Genomic DNA, 23123 nt, shown 5'->3' with positions numbered 1-23123 from the left:
AAAGTATTAATGTGCTGGGGCTCTTGTTAAGGTATTTTAACTGACTTTTCAAAAGTAATGTCATCAACATTACTTTGCTTTTTAAAATCAGTTTCATAGTGATTTGATAACTTTATAGACAATATTTGAAGCATATTTTATGCCTGTTGGTCATTTGTCCTTGCATTTACTATTTCTTTTCATTTTCAGTGAATTGTTTTATCATACTTTTAGCTTGTTTATTTGTTTGGCTTTGGGTTGTTCTTACTTTTTTTTTTTTAACTGGGCTTTAAATCTATGCTTTCAAGTGTTTTTTTGTTTGTTTGTTTCTTTAAGATTTTTTTTTATTGGGGAAGGGGTACAGGCCTTTATTGGGGAACAGTGTGTACTTCCAGGCCTTTTTTCCAAGTCAAGTTGTTGTCCTTTCAGTCTTAGTTGTGGAAGGTGCTGTTCAGCTTCAAGTTGTCTTTTCAGTCTTAGTTGCGGAGGGCGCAGCTCAGCTCCAGGTCCAGTTGCCGTTGCTAGTTTCAGGGGGCGCAGCCCACCATCTCTTGGTGGGAGTCAAACCGGCAACCTTGTGGTTGGGAGGATGTGCTCCAACCAACTGAGCCATCCGGGAGCTCAGCGGCAGCTCCGCTCAAGGTGCTGTGTTCAATCTTAGTTGCAGGGGGCGGAGCCCACTGTCCCTTGGGGGACTCCAGGAATTGAACTGGCAGCCTTGTGGTTGAGAGCCCACTGGCCCATGTGGGAATCGAACCGGCAGCCTTCAGAGTTAGGAGCATGGAGCTCTATCCGTCTGAGCCACCGGGCCAGCCCCATATTTTAATATATTCTGTTCTGTCTAGATGAGGTGTTATTAACCTTGGGACCTAGGAGAAGCTTAAGGAGTCCACCAGCCCCATGTTAGTATACCTATCATATATGGGTGTATGTCTATATATGTGTGTCAATGTAAATGTACATGTGTGTTTTCTTGTGTGTCTGTATATGTATGTGCATGTAGGCATGTCTCTCTCTCTCTCTATATATATATATATACATATGTAAAAGGGTCTTCATTTTCTTTAGATTCTCTAAAATATCAAAATTTTTAAAATAGCTAAGAGGCTGTTTAATACAAATATTTTCCCTAGTGTATAATTTTCCTTTTTCTTTCAGTTTGTGTGTGCATACATTTAGCATTTTAACAGCTTATTCTGTCTATTTTTCCTCTGTAATTTTTTCTATCCTTGGCCTATTATAATTATTTCTTAGATGGGATAAATACACCATTTCATTTTCCACTGGGTTTTCTATAATTTTTTTATATCAATCCCTTCTAAATCAAGAATTTATTTTTAGGTGTAGAACTAAACTAATTTCTTTGCTTACTTACCATCCAACTCCTTTATCAATCACACGGTGTTTCTTTCCACTATCATTTTGTGACATCTTTTTTATATGTTAAATTCTTTTGTGTCATCAAGTCTGTTTTTGGATTTTGATTTAATCAAGCTCTAGATCTATTTGGTCTATTACTACACCCTTTCAGTTATTATTCTTCAATGATCTATTTAAATGTTATCTATTACTATAGCTCTTTTTTGCAGAATATTCTTTGCTATTTTGCAGGTTCTTCTAAAAAAGTTTGCATGTTGTCAGATTCTCTAAGAAATCCTTTTGTATTATTTTGAGATTATCTCGAATCATGAAATCAGAAAATTAAAATATTTAGATTTTTGTTGAGAAACATATGTTTTTCTGTTATGTTGGTGCAGAAGTAATTGCCGTTTTTGCAATTATCTTTAACCTTTAAACTGCAATTACTTTTGCACCAACCTAATATCACACTTTCCAGGAAAATTTTGAAATTTTTTTGTATGCCATGTTTATGTCTTAGTATATAAGTAATTGCATTTGACAGCTAATTAGATCTCATCTTTAAATTTGTTTCCTGTCTTGTTATTGCATTTATTTAAGAAAGTTATTGATTTTTAAAATATTTATCATGTATCCATATCTAGCCAGTTATGGAACTTTTGTATTACTGTTAATGCTTCCTTAAATGAGAACATAATATTTTTAAAATATGTAATCATGTTATTTAATGAAGCTTTCTATCTTTCTAATAACTATTCCTATGGTTTCTTTTTCATGTCTTATTACATCAGCCAGATATAGCAATATAATATTAAATAATAACATTGATAGAGAGTGTATTTATTTTATTCCCTTTTCTAATAGGAAAATCCCTGATGTTTTTCCATTAAAAAGGATGCTGGCTTGGTTTTAAATAGATCCTTTTATGTTAAGGAAGTATCGTTCTATTCTTATCTTTAAAAACGTTTTGACATCTATTGAAATGCATTCTTTGGCATCCATTAGGATGATCATATGGTTCTTGTTATTTAATCTATTGATCTGGTGTGTTGTATTAATAGATACCCTTGCGCTGAACTTTCCTTGCATTGCTGGAGAAACCCTTTGTGGTCATGGTGTTTTCGTCTCTTAATATGCTGCTGAACATTATTTGTTGGGACTGTACTCTCCAATGATATTGGATCCTGTTTCCTTTAAAAAAAAAATTGTGCATCAGGGCTTAAAATCAGGACTGTGTTTGCCTTGCAAAATGAATTAGCAGTTTTTTTTAGAAACCATTTTTCCTATGTTAAAGAATAATTTATGTAACATGGAAATGCACTGTTCTGTAAAATTGGGATAGATTTCTCCAGAGACTCTGGGGTGGTTACAAATGTCCTCTTCCAAGGGTGGGGAGGGTTGTTCTTTATTAAAGTTCTCATTCTTTCAGTCTTGCTTATTAGTCTAGCCTACATTGCTCATTGTATCAATTGGGTTATTTTATATTTTTGTAGACTATTGTCTGTCTAATTGATAATTTCAAACAAATTTGCTATAGAATATTTTTAATCTTTTTGATTCATCATTGTAATCATTTCCTCATTTTTGATTTCATTTGGGCTTTTTTCCTTAATTATATTTGTCAGAGTTGGTCTTTTGTATTAGGGCTCTCAAAGAATCAGCTTTTGGTTTTATTTATTGATTCCACTCTTTTTGTGCTTCCTAGTTTGTTTATTCCGGCTGTTATCTTTCTTTCCTGCCTACTATTTTCCTTAGGGTTTGTGTGTGTGGTGGGGGTGGGGAAGAGAAATCTATTTTCTGAGATCTAAAGCAGTAAGCTTAGGTGATTGGGTTTTTTTTTTTTTTTGTGTGTGTGTGTGTGTGTGTGTGTATTGAAAAAGCATCTAAGACAGAATTTACCTTTGTGTGCTAGCTGAGTTGCTTCTCATGGTCTTAAAATGCTATGTTTTGGACCTGTTATCTTTTGGTCCAGTGTATAACGTGATATGGACTTGTGGGCTGTGGTGTCAGAGGAGCTATTGGGGGGTACCTGACCCAAATGTTTACACTTGCAGTTTGTTTGTTTTTTAATGCCGTAAGACCCTCCCTGTCCCCAGCTCTACCCTGCCCTGCGTCCCCTCCACCACCTTGGCCTCCACAGATAGCTGAGTCTTTGGGTGTGTTCGTGTGTTTGTAAAAGGAGAAACCTTTTCCAAAAAGACATGGTGGTGCAGTATGGACCACTTCGGTATTAACAAAAACAGTTTCAACCACCTGCAGGGGCTCTTAACCTGAGGTATGTTTAGAATTTAGGAGGTCTATAAACTTGGATGGGGGAAAAAAATGCATGTCTACTTCTCTTTATTTTCACTAATTTTGTAACTGAACTTTAGTGTTTTCTTCCCTTCTGAATGTAAGCAACAAGCCACAGTCACTTTAGCAGAACTATGGCGTGTCACCAATAAAAATCCCAGGTGTTTTCCTATCCCGATACAGCTGTTGCAGGTATCTTGAAATATTATTAGGTTCATCACTATCTCAAAATCATGTTAGTTATTAGACCTGTTGCTAAAGCTTGTTATTTAATGCATTAATAAATAAATATATCTATTTTCTATATTTGTTCATTTAATATGTTGAAAATTATATTTCAATATTATTGAAACTCTTTGCTATCCTATAAAATATTTTCATCAAAAATACATATGCAGTTAAGTATATATGTGCATTATTTCCATTTAAAAACATCATTCTGAGAAGAAACCTATGAATTTCCCTATACCGCCAAAGAGGTCAATACCTCAAAAAAAAAAAAAAAAAGGTTGAGAACTCTGCTTGAATTCATGGTTGTAACCAGGACTTCCTGGACCTCTGTGGGATTTCAGGGGCATTCAAAACCTTTGTCAACTTTTCGAAAAGATCTATGACCCAAAAGATAGGTGGGATGGGGGGAAGGATGTGCTTCCAAAATCTGATAAGAAAATATTGTTGTTACTTTTATTCATTCTTTCTTTCAAAATGGAATGTCTGCTCTGTGTCTGGCACAGGCTGAGTCTCCTCCCTCCTGGTGCTAACAAGACAGCAGGCAGTGACCAGGGAGTCTCCCATTCTCGCTCCTGCCCCCAACCTTTCCAATTAAGTCAAATTCCTCATAACCAACACTGGTCACTTTTATTCCAGATTAGTCTACTCTCCCTGTTTTATAAACAGGCTATGTCTCCTCATTCTGTATCTTCTGTGCCTCTGGCAGGGGATGGTATGTGGTAGGTAGTGAGGAAATGGATGTTATATGTTAGGTAATGGACCTTGTAAGAGATTTGTTTTCTGTCCTGTGGTTTCATAGAACACCCCTGGCACTTGCATAGACTTTTACAAGACTCAGTTACGTACATCGTCTCACTTGACCAGTCCTTTGAGCGATCAGTCCCATTTCACAGATGAGGAAATTGAGGCTCTGAGAAGTTAGAGATGTTAGGATGGCTACTTCAAGACCACATTGCTCAATGATGAAAGAATTGGGATTAAACTCAGCTCCTCTGCTTCCTAGTCAATAGCTTTGCCTACTTCACTGCAATGCTTCCTGTAAGTTTTAATTTTCTCTAATCACACATGTAACGCTATGATTGTGGGAATTTTTTTCACTTTTAATATTACTCTATTCTTATTTTAAATGGGACACCCAAATATGCTTGAGGCTTTTCTAGGTAATGGAGATGACATCCACCAATCTTCTACTTTAACCTGATGTGTTTCCTCTGAGCTCCAGGGAAAATCTGCAAATCTGGAAAATTCTCCCTATGATCTATCTTTGTACATAGCTTCAACCCTTCTAGTACCACTAAAACTTTTCTTTAATAATAATAACAATAATAAAATGGCATCATTTTTCTGCATTTGTTCAATATTTTTCATTGAACACCTACTATGTTCTAGGCACTCCACATGTAATGACATGTTCATTGTAGAAAAATTGGAAAATAGAGAGAAGACAACCCAACAGTCTACCAGTATTAGAATAGGTAAATGAATTTTAGTATACATATAAAATTTACTTCCATACAGCATCAGAAATGCACCAACTTTAGTCACAAACATAACGAGTATACATTTTTAAAACATGTTGATTTCCAGTCAAGATGGCGGAATAGGTAAACACTGTGCTCACATCCTCTCAGGACCACATCGGTTATAACTAAACCACAGAACAACCATTATTGAGAATCACCTGAAGTCTAGCTGAACTAAGCTCTGAAACTAAGGACACACAGAATAAGCCATCTTGAGACTGGTAGGAGGGGCAGAGACATGAAACAGGCTGGTCCCTCACCCATGTGTGACCATTAAAAATTGGGAAAGATATCTCAGCTGCAGAGGATCCCCCTGCTGCCCAAAGAGAATGGGGTCGCAGCCCATGCCCAGTTCAGGGTTTCAGTGCCAAGGAGAGATGTCCCCATAATTTCTGGCTGTGAAAACAAGCGGAGATTGTGGCTGAGTAAGGTGGAGGGCGACTGCACTCCCAGGTGCTTTGATAAAGGAACGATGCACAGACTTACTCGCTGATGGACTCACTTGCTCTGAGATCCAGCACTGGGGCAGCAGCTCAAAAGACACCAGGCACATACGAGGAGGAACTAAATTGTCTAGCTTCCGGGTGAGGGCTGGAGAGGCAGCTTTCTCCTAGAGGGAGGAGCTGACGGAAACCATGGTTTCTTTGGTGAGCCCTCCCCTTCTGTGCTTGCAGACGCAGGCTGACGTCATATCTGAGTCTCCATCAAACTGTCTATCGTCTTTCATCTCTACCTTCTTAGTGATGCCCTGAGATCAAAACCCACCCAACTTTCGGGCACACCCAAGCTACTTCTAGTGGCTTTTCCATATCAACAGCCTTTCATGGCTCATGCTACAGACCTTCCTAAAATCTCTCAAAGTTTCACAAAACTCCAACAAGCACCGTCTGGCTCTAGCATGTTCTGTACCTCTGGCCGAGCAGTCCTAAGCCTGGCACTACTGGCAGCTGGCCTTGGTTCATGGCTTGGCTTCTCAAGGCACCTCTAAGCACAGCATGGGTGGCAGCCATTTCTGGATTGCTTTGTGGCTCATGCCAGGTGGCCTCAGGCAGGGCACAGACTGCAGTTGAACTTGGCCTGCAGTAAGTACTCTCCCAGAAGGCCTCAGGGCTGGAAGGCCCAATGGCCAGCTTCAGACTAGGCTGGAACATCACCTGGCCATCTCCAGGATGACACACCCAAAAGGCAGACTGGGCAGGCACCAGAGCCCTGCTAAAGAGTACCCTGCTCTATAGGGTCAGCCCCTGCACAGTGCTCCTCCACTCAATTCACAGCCAGTCCTCACAACCAATCAGCCTGAGGGTCAATCCCTCCCACTGATGTGGAAACAGCAATCAAGTCTCAACTACAACAGGAAGGCACACGTACCACACAAAGGACATATCTGGAGTGCGCAGCTCAGGTGATGAGGGAGTCTGCACCACAGGACCCCACAGGACACCTACTACAGAAGGCCACTCTACTAAGACCAGGAAGCATAGCAGCCCTACCTATAAACAAACACAGGGAGGCAGCCAAAATGGGGGAGACAAAGAAACATGTCCCAAATTATAAAAAAAAAAAAAAGAACAAAGCTCCAGAAAAAGAACTAAACAAAATGGAGACAAACTAAAAGCAATCTACCAGACACAGAGTTCCAAACATTGGTGATAGGATGTTTAATGATCTCAGGATAGGATGTTTAATTGATCTCAGGATAGGATGTTTAATTGATCTCAACAAAGAAATAGGAAACATAAAACTGGAAATAGGTAGAAAACATAAAAAAGAATTAGCCAGAAATAAAGAATACAATAATGGAAATGAAGAATACATTACAGGGAATCAACAGATTAGATGAAGCAGAAGATTGAATCAGCGTTTTAGAAAAAACAGTGGCAGAAAACGCCCAAACAAAATAGCAAAAAGAAAAAAGGATAAAAAAATAAGGACAGTTTAAGAGGCTTCTGGGACAACATCAAGCATACCAACATTCACGTAACAGGGGTAGCAGAAGGAGAAGAGAAAGATCAAGGAAATGAAAACCTATTTGAAGAAATAACGATGGAAAACTTCCCTAACCTGGTGAAGGAAATAGATATACCAGCCCAGGAAACGCAGATAATTCCAAACAAGATGAACTCAAAGGCGCCTACACCAAGACACATTATAATTAAAATGCCAAAGGTTAAAGATAAAGAAAGAATCTTGAAAGCAGCAAGAGGAAAGCAATTAGTTACCTACAAGAGAGCTCCCATAAGAATGGCAGCTGATTTCTCAACAGAAACTTTGCAGGCCAGAAGGGATTGGCAGGAAATATTCAACGTGACGAAAAGCAAGGATCTCCAGCTAAGATTACTCTACCCAGCAAAGCTATCATTTAGAATCAAAGGACAGGTAAAGAGCTTCCCAGACAAGAAAAACCTAAAGGAGTTCCTTACCAACAAACCATCATTACAAGGATTATTAGAGGGACTTCTTTAAGAAACAACAACAAAACGATTTTTAAAATATGAATAATAAAGTGGCAAAAACTACATATCTATCAACAATCACTTTAAATGTAAATGGATTAAATGTTCCAATCAAAAGACGTAGGGTGACTGAATGGATAAGAAAACAAGACCCATACATATGCTGCTTACAAGAGACTCACTTCAAATCAAAAGACACACACAGACTGAAAGTAAAGGGGTGGAAAAAAGATATTTCATGAAAATGGAAATGGAAAAAAAAACCGGTATTTTTTTTGTCACACCTCATAGACACATGCCCACAAAATAATACAGTATCATTCCATTTATATAAATTTTAAAACGAGGACAAAGTAACCATTCTTTAGGGATGCCTACTTAGGTGGTAAAACAATGAAAAATAAGACAGAGATGATGGGCAAAAAACTGCCTGTTAAGGAGCGGGAATGATTTTGTGGAGAAGGGCACTTGAGAGTCTTTTAAGGAGTTACAATGAAGCCGGTTTCATACTTGTTCACTTTATAATTATTCATCAAATTCGACATGTATGTGGTATGTACCCTTCTGTGTGTTTTATTTCATTAAAAATAAAAATCGTTTAAAATTTCAGACAAGAATAAGAGGAAACCGATAAAATTCTACGTCTGTGAACATTTGGATATATTCTCCCGGCCACTTTAGTGAGATCACATTCTATTAAAATTTTGATTGTTCATTTTGTTCCTTTATCAAAGATTGTTACCCTCCCTTCTCCCTAGGGGTCCTCCCACCAGCCTTGTACATGGGGCGTGGGCCTGGACGGTGGAGCTGCCCTTGATCCCTAGCAAATACAAGAACAGGAGATGGACCTTCAAGTAGTTTAATTTGCTGTCAAACAACTACCTGTAAAATTCTGATAGGAGCCTGAACCTCCCTCCTACCATTTACAAAGCAACAGCAAACTTAGACCATTGCCCCATTTTACAGATGGGAGAACTGAGGACCAGAGGAGTGAAGTGACTTACCCAGGGGCATGGAGCAAGCAGGTCACTGGCAGAACTGGCACCTCTTCTCCCATCTTGCTGATCCCTGTCCTCAGCCTCGTTTACCCACTCTAACCCAAAAAGCCTGTTCTGACCTCTCGGCCTAAATAAAGTCACTGGACCCTATGCTCAGTTTTGCTCCTCAAAGGGTCAGGCTGCTTGCCCAGAGCTTGAGTTGTGCACCATGACTCCAGGGAGGGAGCAGGGATGGTGTCTGCTCTGAGCTGCTGCCCGACAGGGCTCCCAGCGCAGCTGATTGCATCATCACTCAGGCCTTGTCAAGTCTTATTGCTCCAACATCCCCTAAATGACAAAGTAGGATTCATTAAGTGTAAATCCAATCAAACTTGAGAGAGAGAGAAAATAAAAGTGGCTTAGAGTAAGAGAAATGGAAGTACTGGTAAGCCCTTGTTGCTTTTCTTAGGAGGAGACCCCAGGCCCGCTCTGTGTTCAAGGCAACAGGAGGCGGTGGAGGCAACAACCTCTCGGGGCGAGGCTGACCCTGGTTCAAGTCCTCCCTCCAGCACTTGCTAGCTGTGAGACCTTGGGAAAGTCACATCACCTCTCTCAGCCTCAGTTTTCTCATCTGTACATGGGGTAATATCTACCATGTATGATTGCATTGGGGATAAAATGTGCACATTATCAGTATTGTAAATAGTGGAAGATGTGAGTTTACTAGACTTTTCCTCTGCTGAGGCAGCAAACTGCGGAAAGTAGAAATGTACCCAGGTACCTGGGCCGGTTGGGGGTCGTCTTGGAGATGTGAAGATGGCAAAGGGCAGGAAACACTGAATCACAGAATACAGAGTTGGAACTGCTCTTCAATGGGGTTTTCGGAACAGTGAGGCTGGTGCACAAGACAAAATACCTTTTATATAGGGACCCATTCACACACACACAGGATTTTCACACGTGTTTATATAAAAGCGGAACAATTTTTTTTTAAAAAAGAATCCCCAGTGTTTAGCTATACTATGACAGATATACGAGTACTCTAGTATATTTTTTTATTCTTTTCGTTCACAATTAAACACCCACTAAATTGATTTCATGATCTACTAATAAAGGCTTTGGTCAAGGTCACATAGCAAGCTGGAGGTGATATTTGGGCTAGAACCAGTCTCCTATACGCTCATCCATGTGGGGTGCTGTCCACTTTCCATCATCCCTCCCTGTCTGGTGTCCCATTTCAGCTTGGTGAGTAGTTATCCCAGTAAGTACTGGCCAGGAGGCAATGGGAAGTGGCAGACCTGGAGGTTGGATGGGAATTCCCCAGGCTTGAACAATAAAACGCCTGGGAAAAGTCTCACATAAGCATTTGCACCCAGTAGGAACCTGATAAATAGGAGGCGAATGAAGGAAGACATGCAGAGACTACCTCAATGTGAGTCTTTGGAAGTCGCACTTCTGCTCTCTGAGCTTCACTTTTCCCATTTTAGAAGTGTGTATGGAGTTGGGGGCTAAGGTTCACAGACTGAATCAAGAAGGGTTAATAGGAAGTTCCTTCGGGCACCCCACAGGCTGTTTTGAAGCACTGCCACCTACTGGTCACTCCCTCTCATTACACCCTATCACTTGAGGGCTCTCTGTTGGTAATAACTCCTTAAATGCTTGGTCCTTTCTAGGGTTCAAAATCCACCCATGTCATGCAAGTTCTCTGAATCCTCAGAATAATCCCGTGAGAAAAGCAGATTTCCTTATGGACATCTTACATATGAGCAATTTAGGGGCCAGAGAGGGTAAGTGACTCACTCAAGGACACACAGGATTTTCACATGGATGCCCTGACTCCCAGTTAGGTGCTCCTTCTGTAACATACCACGTAACATACACCAGCAGGCTGATTAGCTAAAGGCATAAAGAGAGGACCAGGGGTGCAGGTCTCTGAGTGCTCAGAGGGGAGGAGGGCAGGGAACAGCTTGTTTGGGCAGTTCTAGGAATCAGTCAGGTGTAGTACATTTCATACTAGTTAGACAGTCCTGCTTTAGACACTCCAGAAACCTAGATAAAGAAGGGATTCCAAAGAGTGATGTCACCCATTTCCATTCTGCATGAGGTGGTTTGGGGATGCGACAATCTCTAGGTTAATTTGGTCCATTGCAGCACCAGAATGTTCAGTTTAGACCTTAGCAGAATCTGATTTCACTTTTTTTCACAATACAATAAGCAAATAGAGGTGGTATGGTGTGTTGGCTAAAAGGGTGGCTGTAGTGTCATACTCCCTGGGTTCAAATCCCATCTCTGTCACTTTACTAGCCATGTGGCCTTGGGCAACTTACTCAAGATCCATGTAAAACAAGCATTCTCAGTTTCTTCATCTATAAAATGGGGATACCAATAATACTTTATCTCATTGGCTGTTGTATGAATTAAAGGAGCTAATGTATATAAAGCATTAGAGAGTATCTGGTCTGTGATAGGTCCTTAATAAGTATTAAACAGTTTTATAAGAGTTGAGAGGAGCTTGAGTTATACCAATCTGGATTAAAATCCTAATTTTGTCACTGACTCATTTCACGACCTTGGGCAATCCTCTTCCTTTCTAGGGTTCATCCTGCTGGGCCATTCTCTGACTCCTGTGACTGCTACATGATAAGTGGAAACTGAGTCACAGTTGAATCCCACATTCAAGGTCAGCTGGGTGGTGGGTTCACTGTTGTGAGGGAAGGGGAGGTGGGCTGGGACACATCTGCTCCCTTGGCTAGAATTGAGCTCTTTTATTTTTCCCCCTTGGAACTATTTTATGCAGCAAGGTCAAGTGAGCAGGACTACAAATCAATTTAAACAAAAGCGCTGAGGCAGATACCCTTGAACTCTAGTGAGTTAAAATAGCCTCGTCGTCATCCTCAGCCGAACACCCAGTACCTGAGTTCACTTAGCCTGTCATCGCCAACTAATAAACCATCCTCCTTATGGAAACCGACCAGAATGAAACCTTTGAATCAAAGTGGATGTGAGGCCTGCGTGGATGAATACAGCTGCATCTGTCTCGCCCTATGTTCCCAGGATTGCTAAAGAGGTTGACGCATTCTTAAGGAAATGAATCTCTTATTCATTACCATCGGGGAAGACTAGGCCAGCCATCTTACTCATGACCCTAGCTGCTCTGTGAATAGCCAAGCGCAGTGTAGCATAGCCTTTTTTGTGGACCGCCTCGAAGTTCTACCACAGAAATTGGGACAGAATGGCTTAACCAGGGTTGGTGGGGGAAAGGGGAGTGGGGAGTGTTTATCTGGAAAGGAAAGGAAACTAAAACTTAGCACTTGCCTGTGTACCCTAGCATGGATGTTTTGATACCAATTTTTTAAGTAATAGCTTTATTGAGCTATAATTCACATGCCTTCTGTGTTAGAGTTCTCCAGAGAAACAGAACCAATAGGATATATAGATATAGAAATATAACATAAATGTAAATATATGTAATCTTTCTAAGAGAAATATTAGGACAGATTTTTTTATTATTATTAGGAATTGGGTTCCATGATTATGGGGGCTAAGAAGTCCCAGAATTGCTCTTTGTAATCTGGAAGTCCTCAGCCAGTGGTGCAGTTCCAGTCCAAGTCCAAAGGCCTGAGAACCTTACAGATGGTGTAAGTCCCAGTTCAAGGGCAGGAGAAGATGGATGTCTCAGCTCACGCAGTTAGGCAGAGAGAGGGAATTCAGCCTTCTGCCGTTTTGTGCTTTTCAGGCCCTCAGTGGGTTAGATGATGCCCACCCACATTGGGGAGGGCAATCTGCTTTACTCGGTCCAATTCAAATGCTAACCTCTTCCAGAAACGCTTTCACAAATACACCCACACTAATGTTTAACCATCTATCTGGGCATCTCATGTCCCAGTCAAACTGACACATAACATTAACCATCACACCATCAATCCACTTTTTAAAAGTATGCATGTCATTGGTTTTCGTGTATTTACCAAGTTGTACAACCATGCCATTATCTAATCTCAGAACATTTCATCACCCCACAAAGAAACCCCACACCCATCAACAGTCACTCCCCATTGTTCCCTTCGCCCAGGCCTTGGTAACCACTAATAATCTACTTTCTATCTATATGGATCTGTCAAATCTAGACATTTCATATAAATGGAATCATAGAATATGTATGTAGCCTTTAGTGGCTGATTTCTTTTCCTTAGCATGATGTTTTCCAAGTTCCTCCATATTGTAGCACCTATAAGTACTTCATGCCTTTTTAAGGCTGAATAATATTCAGTTTTATGGCTATAACACATCTTGTTTATCCAATTTTCTGTTGATGTACATTTGGGCAGTTTTCACTTTTTGCCTGTTATGCATAATGCTGTTATGTACATTCACGTACACGTTTTTGTGTAGACATATGTTTTCAATTCTATTGAAACTGGGAGTAGAATTGCTGAAAGTGGAATTGCTGGGTCACATGGTAACTCTATGTTTAACTTTTTGAAGAACTGCCATATCATTTTCCAAAGTGGCTGTAGCATTTTCCCTACTAGCAACATATGAAAGTTCTCATTTCTTCATGTCTTCGACAATGCTTGTTAATTGCCCATCTTTTTGATTATGGCCATCCTAGTGGATATAAAATGGCATTTCATTGTGGTTTTAATTTGCATTTCCCTGATGATGTTGAGCATCTTTTTATGTGCCATTGGTCATGTGTATGTCTTCTTCTGAAGATACACACATTTGAGAAATACATATTCACATCTTTTGATATCTGATTAAAACTTCAAATTTTAATGAGGTTCCTTATATTTTCATTATTGTAAGAATGGTAAGTTTTAAAAAATATATTCTGTATACAGTTCCCTTATCAGATATATGATTTGCAAATATTTGATCCCATTATCTCTGTAACTTTCTTGGTAATGTCCTTTGAAGCACAAAAGTTTTTAATTTTAATGAAGTCCAAATTATTTTCCTTTTATCACTTGTTTTTGGTGTCATAGCTAAGAAATCATTGCTTAATCCAGGGCCTTTGACTTACACCTATATTTTCTTCTAAGAGTTTTATAGTTTTAACTTTTACATTTAGACTTTTAACTTACATTTAACTTACATTAGAACTTACATTTAGAACTGTTTTAACTTACTTTTAGAACTATCAGCGATTGAATACTGTGTGAGGTAGGGATCCAACTTCATTCTTTTACATGTGGAAAGCCAGTTGTCCCAGCACCATTTATTGAAAAGACTATTCTGTCCCCATTTCATTGTCTTGACACTATTGGTGAAAATCAGTTGGCAATAGATGTCTGAGCCGATTTCTGCACTCTCAATTCTATGCCATCGATCTATGTGCCCGTACCACACTGTCATGGTTAATTTAGCATTGCAGAAAGCTTTTTGTTTATGGCCACGTTTCATTTATTTTGAAAGTTATTCAAAGACACCAGACAGCTTTAAAAACAGTAGAATTCATATTTTATTCTCATTTATAATTAGATGGCAGTTGAGTATAATCTTTCTACTTGATCTTTCCTTCTTGTAAAAAAAATATGACAAGTTTTAAAGAGCCAATGGCTGGTTCCGTTTCCAGAAAACATAATCGATTAATTCGTTGAAGGTTGGATTCAAGTTTTTCCTCATTCGCTCCAGAAAATTCAGACCCCTTTTGTCCTCTTTTAATAAAACGGGAAGGTCGTCATGCATTTGACTTCACACTCCAAAGCAACATCCTGACAGTGGTCCACCTCTACTGCAAGGAAGGCCACGTTGGAATTCTTTTCAGGCAGGGACTGGAAAAACGGCTTGATCATTTTGCAAGGCCCACACCACGTGCCTGAGAAGTCAACGACTGCGAGCTGACTTCCTGCACTGTTCGCGAAGCTTCCTCAAAGGCAAACTTGCTCTCACTCTGCTTCACCATTTTGGTGGCTGAGGTCTGACAAGTGACCGCTGGAACAGATGGAAGTGAATGCAAAACTTTGCAGAAAGTTTTGAAATGGGGAAATTGAAGTTGAAGTTGTGAATTCTTTCATTTTACTTTTATTTTTCAAGATTGCTTTTGGCTATTCTTGGTTCCTTGCATTTCCATGTGAATTTTTAGGCTCACCTTGCCAATTTTGGAAGAAAAGGCAGTTGGGATTTTGCAGAAATTGCATTGAATATGTAGATCAATTTGGTAAGCATTACCAGCTTATCAATATTAAATGTTCCGTGAACAAAGGATGTCTACATTTATTTAGGTCTTTAATTTCTTTCAATGATGTTTTATAGTTTTTAGTATGCAAGTCTTGCACTTCTTTTGTTACATTTATTCCGAAATATTTTATTCTTTTTGAAACTATTAAAGATGAAATTGTTTTCTTAATTTTCTTTTTGGACAGTTCATCGCCAGTATAGAAATACAATTAATTTTTGTATATTAATCACGCAACATTGCTATGGATACTATTTTAAGATGAGAAAACAGATGACCAGACAGGGAGAATGATTGGTTTGAGATTACATGGCTTTCTGTCTTCCCAATCTCTCTTTCTTTGCAGAACCACTCTTCCCTGCTGCATGGAAATCCTGCTCAGACTACGTAGCAAGCTCATTCTACCTCCTCCCCCTCACCCCAGGGATGGGCCGCAGCCATCTTTCCCACCACTGTCGAAACCCTACTGAGAAATGAAGTCACTATAGAGAAAATCACAGCTAAAAGAACAAGAGCTCTGTCGTCATCACTGAGCGCCTGGATCCAGCCATACCTAAAGCCAACCCCTCCAGAGTTTGTAAATGCATTAGCTAATATTTCTTTTTTAGCTTAAGATCATTTGAATTGGACTTCTGTCCTATGTCACATTCTTTTGGCTAAAAGAATCCTGACTTAAACAGCGAGTAAAGGGCAGAGTATGGGTTTGAAACCAGACCTGTATACTTCCAAAGTTCCACTCTGGCCACTGTCCCTGCATTACCCCTTCCTGACACCCGAACTGGTTGGGCAGATGTTTGAGTGGCTTCCAGGGAGAAGTGGAGCGTACAGAGGGAGTAGAGTTCAAGACCCCTGGTACTTGCAGGTACAAAGAAAGACTCAAGAAACCAGGCTCAAGAACAGCTGGGGTCAAACGCAGGACCCCCAACTCTTCCTGCCTGTGGTGTCTTAGCCAGTCTCACTCTCTCTAAGGCATGGTTTTTTGGGGTGGGACCCCCTTTTCTGGTTGTTTTTCAGGCCCATTCCAGGAACAAAGTCCCCAGAAGAAATCATGAAAGCTCCAGAAATGTACTGCCCATCATCTCATGAATTTCCCACGAAAACTCTGAGAAGCCAGGCAGGCGGGATGATCTTGGCCATTGTATAGATGGGGAAACTGAGGCTAGGCAGTGTTCAGTGATTTATTTAAAGATTCTCAGCTCCTGAAAGACTGAGTGGAACCTAGGTCTCATGTCTTTGTGCCTAATATTCTCACAGTAAACCAGGGAAGGCAGTGGTGCCTCCTTGGGATTTGCCTGGGGCCTGAGATTTCCCATAATCCAATTAATAAGTTGTCCAAGATGGAGGGCCAGCTCCCAATTAGTTCTCCTCTCTCCCTGGTGCCTCTTAGAGTTTGTGGGTAGCAAGTCCCTGGAAAGGGAAGAGAAGCCCCCACCTTGCACGCTCCCTCTTTGGGAATCAGGGGTCTAGAAATTAGCTGATTCTTGATAAGCCCTAATTATAAATTAGGTCTTATTATCTGTGGCTCCTGAAACTATGCTGGATGAATTAAAACTCTAGGAAAAGGAATATTTCAATTAACCATATGAACTCAGGTAATTGCCTACCGAGGAAAAGCCCTTACAAGCGAGTCCTGGAGCAGTTATGAGGACATCAGAAAGAAAGGCAGGAACCATTGCATGCATGGTCTGTGTGAGACAGAAATGAGGGGTGGGCCCCTCCGGGGGCTGCTGTTTTCTGAGAACACGTCCTGGAAATGGCAGGGCTCGCAAATGCATAGTCACCAGTGCCTTGGTCTTTGAATCAGAGGACCAGGGTTGAAGTCCTCTCTCAGTCATCTGCTCTGGAGATTCTGTGCCTCAGTTTCCTCACCTAGAAATAGGCAGGTCAGATGAGATGATGGATATGAAAGGGTTTTTTTCACCTAGGAAGTGTGGCACGCACACCAGACATTATGGTTTGGGGGCAATTAGATGCTCTTAAAAGGCGAAGCGGGAGCAGGGAAGAAAGGGATGGAAAACTCTGTATCAACTGACTTCAAGAGGCAGGAAAGGGTGGTTTTTAAACAGATCCAACCTCTGTTGACATTCATTCATTCATCTCATAAACATTCATGGGTGCTTACCATGTACCAGGCACTGAGCTGGGCAGTAGGGCACAGAGCATGGAGAAGTCACAGTCTCGTGGGAGAAAGACAGGAGAGCTAATGGGGCGCTCCTCAAGGACAGGGTCTCCCAACAGTGGCCCTCGGTGGGGACATATTGGATGAGGGACACCAAAGCCCATGATGCCATGGGGCTCCATGAACAAAGGTCGACATAGAGTCATGGAGATTTTGCCAAAAATGAGTCCTATGTTCCCTTCCGTGTTATGCGTCTAGCCAGGGAGCCACTGAGAGTCCTTGGCTTTCTACGAGGAATTCTAGGAATCCCCAAGATAGTTCAAAACACACTGACATTTGCTCGATAGAGGAGACACAGATGCCAGGCCCGGGTCAAGGTCAGCCCTTGTAGTGGACACAGAAATGACTTACTCCACTGAGTCCTCAGCTCTTCTGGCCACTTTCCTTGGCAAGAAAAATAAGAAGAGCAACAAATCTGAACTTTAGAATTAGGTTAAAGAAGATTGAGCTTTATTACTCTGGAGTATATGCTATGACACAGATACCCCACCAAATGGCCGAGCCTGCCAGAGAGAGTGACTGGAAGAGAGTGGAACAGACGAGTTCTCTGAGAGGAGCACATTGCCGGTTAGTACCGTGTTTCCCCGAGAATAAGACCCAACCGGAAAATAAGCCCTAGCATGATTTTTCAGGATGACATCCCCTGAACATAAACCCTAATGTGTCTTCTGGAGCAAACCTTAATATAAGACCCGGTTTTATTTTCGGGGAAACACAGTCGGCAGGTGCCATGAAAATCCTGGAAACTGGTGATAAGTTCCCCCGAGAATCTTCCTTGCAGCTCATGCTAAAAGATACCCCTGTGCAGGTCCCATCTACAAATCCCTGTACCTTGAAAATACTGCTCTGCAGCTCAGCAGTTTACAGGCTGTGCTTGAATCCACCAGGAATGGGGCACTCACTATCTCAAAAAGAAGTTTGGTTTATTGCCAGATGATTGCAATCATCATAAAGTTCCTCTATGCAATGGACTGAAATCTGGCTCTCACTGTATCTGTGGGTACAGCGACAGGGCCAGGATTCTTGCCAGATGAAGGTAGGACAGGTCCTTCCTTGCCAGTGGGAGAAACTCCCTTCCTTTTAGTCTCTGGTGCAACCAAACATTTAATTATGAAATCTTCTCCAAGGCAATAGATGTGAAAAATTAAGATGAATACACTCATTCTGGCCAATAGCACAAACTGCTATTCCTCTGAAAGCCCCAATTCATTACTGTATATTGCAACGGAACATTAACACTCGCATAACGACCCCAAGACCAGTCTCGCATGCACAATCAGCATGCTCTGCCCGAACTCCCTTATATCCAAGAAAGAATGAAAAAAAAAAAAAAAACAAAACAACCACCCACATGCCCTCGGAAAATTGCCTTTCCAGCGGAAACATTGACAGACCCTTAATTACAATAGCGGGGCCGGCGCAGCCTGATGTCACAACACAATTCCTGGGCCGTGTCAAACAACAGTAGGGATGGGGAGAGAGGCAGTGGAGAACCTGGGGGCTCCAGGTTCTTGAGATCACCCAATTCACCAGAATGCCCTTCTGCTGGTGTGCTTCTCCAACCACTGAGGGCGCCTCCGTCTCCCCACCCCAGTGCACCTGGGAGAGTTGGCTGAAAGTCAGTCAGGCTTCCAGGGACAATTTTTCATGGACTCCTCACTCTCTCACCCCCAGGAACATTCCAGTACCTGGGGACAAACAGTAACTCTCAAGTGGACCCTATCATCCTCTGCTTGAAACCCTTCCATGGTTCCCAATACCCTTGGGATAAAATCCCAAGTCCTGACAGACGCAAAGACTCTGCGTGGTTGGCTCCCATCTACATAGCTCTCAGGCCTCCTCCCTGCCACACATTTCCCTTTCTGCCCCTCTGGACCATCATCTCTGTCTCTCTAACTCCGTCCTGACTCTGGACCCTCGCACATGCTGTTCCCTCAACACCCTTCCTCTCACTCCTGGGCCAGCTATTTCTCCTCCTTTGTCAGGTCTCAGCTTGGAGGTTGCCCTAGAGATGAGGACCCTCCTCTCGGCTCCTGGCTGCTTCCCACCTGACATTTGGCACAATTGGTCATTATCAGTTTGCTTGTTGCTTGTCTAGGTCCTTGGTCATCCCATTCTGCATTCCTCTCTCATATCCCCAGCATCTGGCACAATGCCGATCCAGAGGAGACAAGCAATAATGATTTGTTGAATGAATCAATAAGCACATTACACATATTCCAGATGGTTCTCAGAGTTCCTGAAACCCAAATGTGGCCCTGAAATTGGCTTTCTAATTCCGGCCCAGATTTCACATCTATCCACAGGCTTTTGGAAGAAGACAGGGTAGGGATCCGTCCTGCAATGATCCCCATCGTTTAGATGAGGACAGGGAGCTACTGAGAGCAGAGGTATATTAGTCAGGGTTCTCCAGAGAAACAGACCAATAGGATGTGTGTGCGTGTGTGTGTGTGTGTGTGTGTATGTATGTGTGTATTGAGAGAAAGAGAGAGAGATTTTAAGGAATCGTGGAAGCTGACAACTCCAAAATCTGTAGGCTGGGCTGGCAATCAGAAAACCCAGGGATGAGATGACATTTGCAGGTCATATCTGACGGCAATCTGCTGGCAGAATTACCTCTACTTCTGGGGAGATCAGTCTTTTCCTCCTGTAATTGTCAACTGGCTGGATGAGGCCCACCCACATCATGGAAGCTAATTTGCTTTACTCGAAGTCTAGTGATTTTAATCTCATCTGAAGAATACTTTCCCAGAAACATCTAGACTAATGTTGGACCACATATGTAGGTATGTGGCCTAGCCAAGTTGACACATAAAATCCACCATCACAAGAGGTAACGTGCCTGGATTGCCCCCGGGGCAGAGGACACAGTCATGAGCGGGGGGTCCAGTTCAGATTGGCCTGTGGACCATGGTTGAGGCATGGCTCATGCTCCATCTCAGCTGGTCCTCTGGAAGACTTAAGGAGGAATTTGCAGAAGATGGCGCCTGATCTCTTTCATTCTTGAGCACTGCATTCCCTGAGGCCAACCTGCTTCTGGCAACTGAAGGCTGAGTGATGCACAAAGTCTGCACTGGGAGCTCAGTACTGTTGGACGGCCTGGAACAAGGGTCTGGAAGAAGCCCTGAGAGATCCTACTTCTTCCCAGTGCTTTGGACAAGACACCTCAGGAAGGAATAGCGGCCAGATAAAACTTAAGCGTCCACCACACCCCACTTTGTAGATGAGGAAACTGAGCCCAGAAACTTAGATGATTTGCCTGTAACTCCCCAACTGTAAGAAGCAGACCTGGGATTCAGATCCTCATTTTTCTCTGTGCAATGCTGGCTTTTATGGCAAAGGTGCCATGATGTGCTGGGCTCAGCCCAAATACCACTTCCTCTGAGAAGCCTTCCTTGACTCCTGCCCCCTTCCCTCCTACCCTGGTCACACATTTTATGTCCCCCCTCTACGAACCTCCCAAGGCTGACACTGCCTTGCTGTTATTTATGCATGTGTCCATTTAACCTCTCCAAAGCTGTTTATCTGTTTATCTCCTTGGTTTGGTGAAAGTTTGGTGAATGAGTGAATGAGACTTTGAGAATGAGCAAGGTTCTGGTCAGGAGAAGCAGGAAGTGAGCCCACACAACTTCACTAAAGAGAAAGTGAATTGAAATGTGGCAAATACACCTTCTGGTTTGCACAGGAGCGTGTCCTGAAGCATTGAGCTCCCAAGCTCAGCTTATGATGTTCTCAAAAATTTCAATATGCCCAAGGTGGCTGGCTATCCTTTTGGACTTGGCTCTTCCAGAAGACATCAGAGCTGAGGCCAGAACTGGCTTCCTCAGGTAACACTCCATTTGCTTGTTGTGTTCCCGGTAATATATTGCTTCACCCATGACTTTTTAAAACAAGGAAAACATAAAATTAAAGGGCCCAGCTGCAAGGAAAAAGATGAATGATCTGGACTGATAAATGTGCTTTAGTATTTATTTCTAAGTAAATGGGGGAGAGTTGAGATTACTTAGAGCACCCTGAATACAGATTCCTCATCTTCCCCAAGATTTCAGGGAACAGAACGGTTGAACAGCCTCCACCAGCCCTTAACTGATTTAAAGGTTTTCCAGTTTCTGAACAAATATATTTAGAAAAAGACCCCCAGTGGGAGAACTAAGTCAAATTCCTTTTGTCAAGAAAACTCTTGTTAGACATAATTTTCCTTGAATTTCCAAAACCAGACTCTTAACCTCAACTAACGAGATAGAGGCTATAAAGGACCATGAATATTAATTTTGAGAAATCCTGATCTTGCCATCCTCGGGAAAGTTGGATTTGCCAGAATCACTTTCTCTGTGTGTCACAGTTCCTACGCATGTGGTTTTTATCTTTCTTTCTAAATGGTTAGCCCCTTGAGGGAAGAGTTCATTACAAAAATTTGTCCTTTATTCTTTATATTCCCTAGTGCTATGTCTTGCTGAGTAGAGTGGTTGTGAGGGTTAAATGAGACCATCTATTTCCACCCCTGGCAGTTGGCCCGGCAAATGCAGACAAGCTCATATTAGTTTGGTTATGGGGACAGTTAGGGTAACCAACCATCCTCTTTGCCTTGCGCTGAAGGGGTTCCTAGGATGGACTATGCTGGGTAAACCAGGACAAGTTGGTCACCCTAACTGGGGATGGTGGTGATTCTTGAATGTGGATGACTCAGAAATGGAGCTGAGTATTTTATGTGGGTTATCTCATTTAAATCTCACAACAGCCCTGTGAGCTCTTTGTGATTATTCTCACTTTACAGAGTTATACATTCAAGCTGTAGGTCATATCCCTTTAGCTGCTAGCTCCTTTACCGTCAAAGACCAATTTTTAAATAAGAAATGACTTATTTGTTGTTTTATTGCACTGTGGTAAGTTGACTGCCTCTCTCCACCACCCAATTCTTCACTCCTGCCTGCATCCACACACCCTTGCCATATGGCTTGGGCTTGGTCATGTGATAGGGTTGGCCGTGTGACTTGCTCTGGCCAATGGCATGTGGACAAAAGTGATGGTATACCAGAGTCAATCCCTTCCTCATAGGCCTTCCTCATAGGTTTCTGCTCACGCTCTTGAGCCTCTGCCATCCCCATGAGAAGATCATGCCCCAGCCACCCTGCTGGTCCAAGGAGCCTGAGAGACGCGTGGAGCAGAGCTGCTTAGCTGACTCACAGAGCTACAGTGAGCAGAAGAGGCACCCAGCCAACCCCAGCCTAGGTCAGCCAAACCCGAGCTGACCAGCCGATGGCTAAGTGACAATAATTGTTTTTAAGCTCATGAGTATTGAGGAGCTTTGTTACATAACAATAGCTGATATATCCACCAACTTGCCCTAGTGTGTGGATAAGTAGATTTTATTGCTAAAGTCCTTTGATCAGCTAAGCTCATGTACTAAGTCTGGCTAAGTGTTCCTAGTGGCTGGGCTCCTAAATTAGGGGATGGCTGCTATTCCTTTCAGGAGTAGTTCTGAACGGTGAGAAGGAAAGAGGAAGGAGAATGCTTACTGTGTGCCCCGTGCAGTGCTCAGAGCTTCCAGATGCTCCCTCGTTTGGGTTAAGTTACATGGAATCTGATGACCTTGAAGCCATCCCAGGCCTCCCTCCTTCTGGGAGCAAGGACCTCAGACCTATGAGACAGTTCGAGGGGAGATGGAGTTACCAGTAGGGGCCTCTTTGGTGATCTTGTCCAGGCTTCATTTTCCATGTACACCAAGGGGCCCAGTGGAAAGGACGAGGCAGTGAGAGGCAGGAGACCTGGGACCCAGGCCCCTCCCTTACTGCCAGCCTTGGGCAAGTCCTTCTCTCTCTGAGCCTCTGCCTCCCCGTTTGCTAGTGAGCCTTTGGGACTGGATGTGAGCTCTGCCAGGCAGCACAGAGCAGCTGTGTGTGAGGGGGTTCTGCACAAAGGTTTTGGAGTCACACCAGGGTTTGTATCCTG

At 42.2% G+C, this 23123-nt stretch overlaps 1 pseudogene across 1 annotated transcript; it reads right to left on the bottom strand.

Annotated features, from left to right (window-relative positions):
• Positions 1-14320: 14320 nt before the first annotated feature.
• On the bottom strand, positions 14321-14722 carry LOC308505048 (thioredoxin-like; annotated as a pseudogene). Its single transcript has one exon. The product of its transcript is annotated as a thioredoxin-like (transcript).
• Positions 14723-23123: the final 8401 nt, after the last annotated feature.

The sequence above is a fragment of the Rhinolophus hipposideros genome (assembly GCF_964194185.1).
Source record: "Rhinolophus hipposideros genome assembly, chromosome: 11".
Classification (NCBI taxonomy): domain Eukaryota; kingdom Metazoa; phylum Chordata; class Mammalia; order Chiroptera; family Rhinolophidae; genus Rhinolophus; species Rhinolophus hipposideros.
The sequence above is the reverse complement of the archived record's forward strand: the minus strand, read 5'-3'. Positions and strand labels throughout refer to the sequence as shown.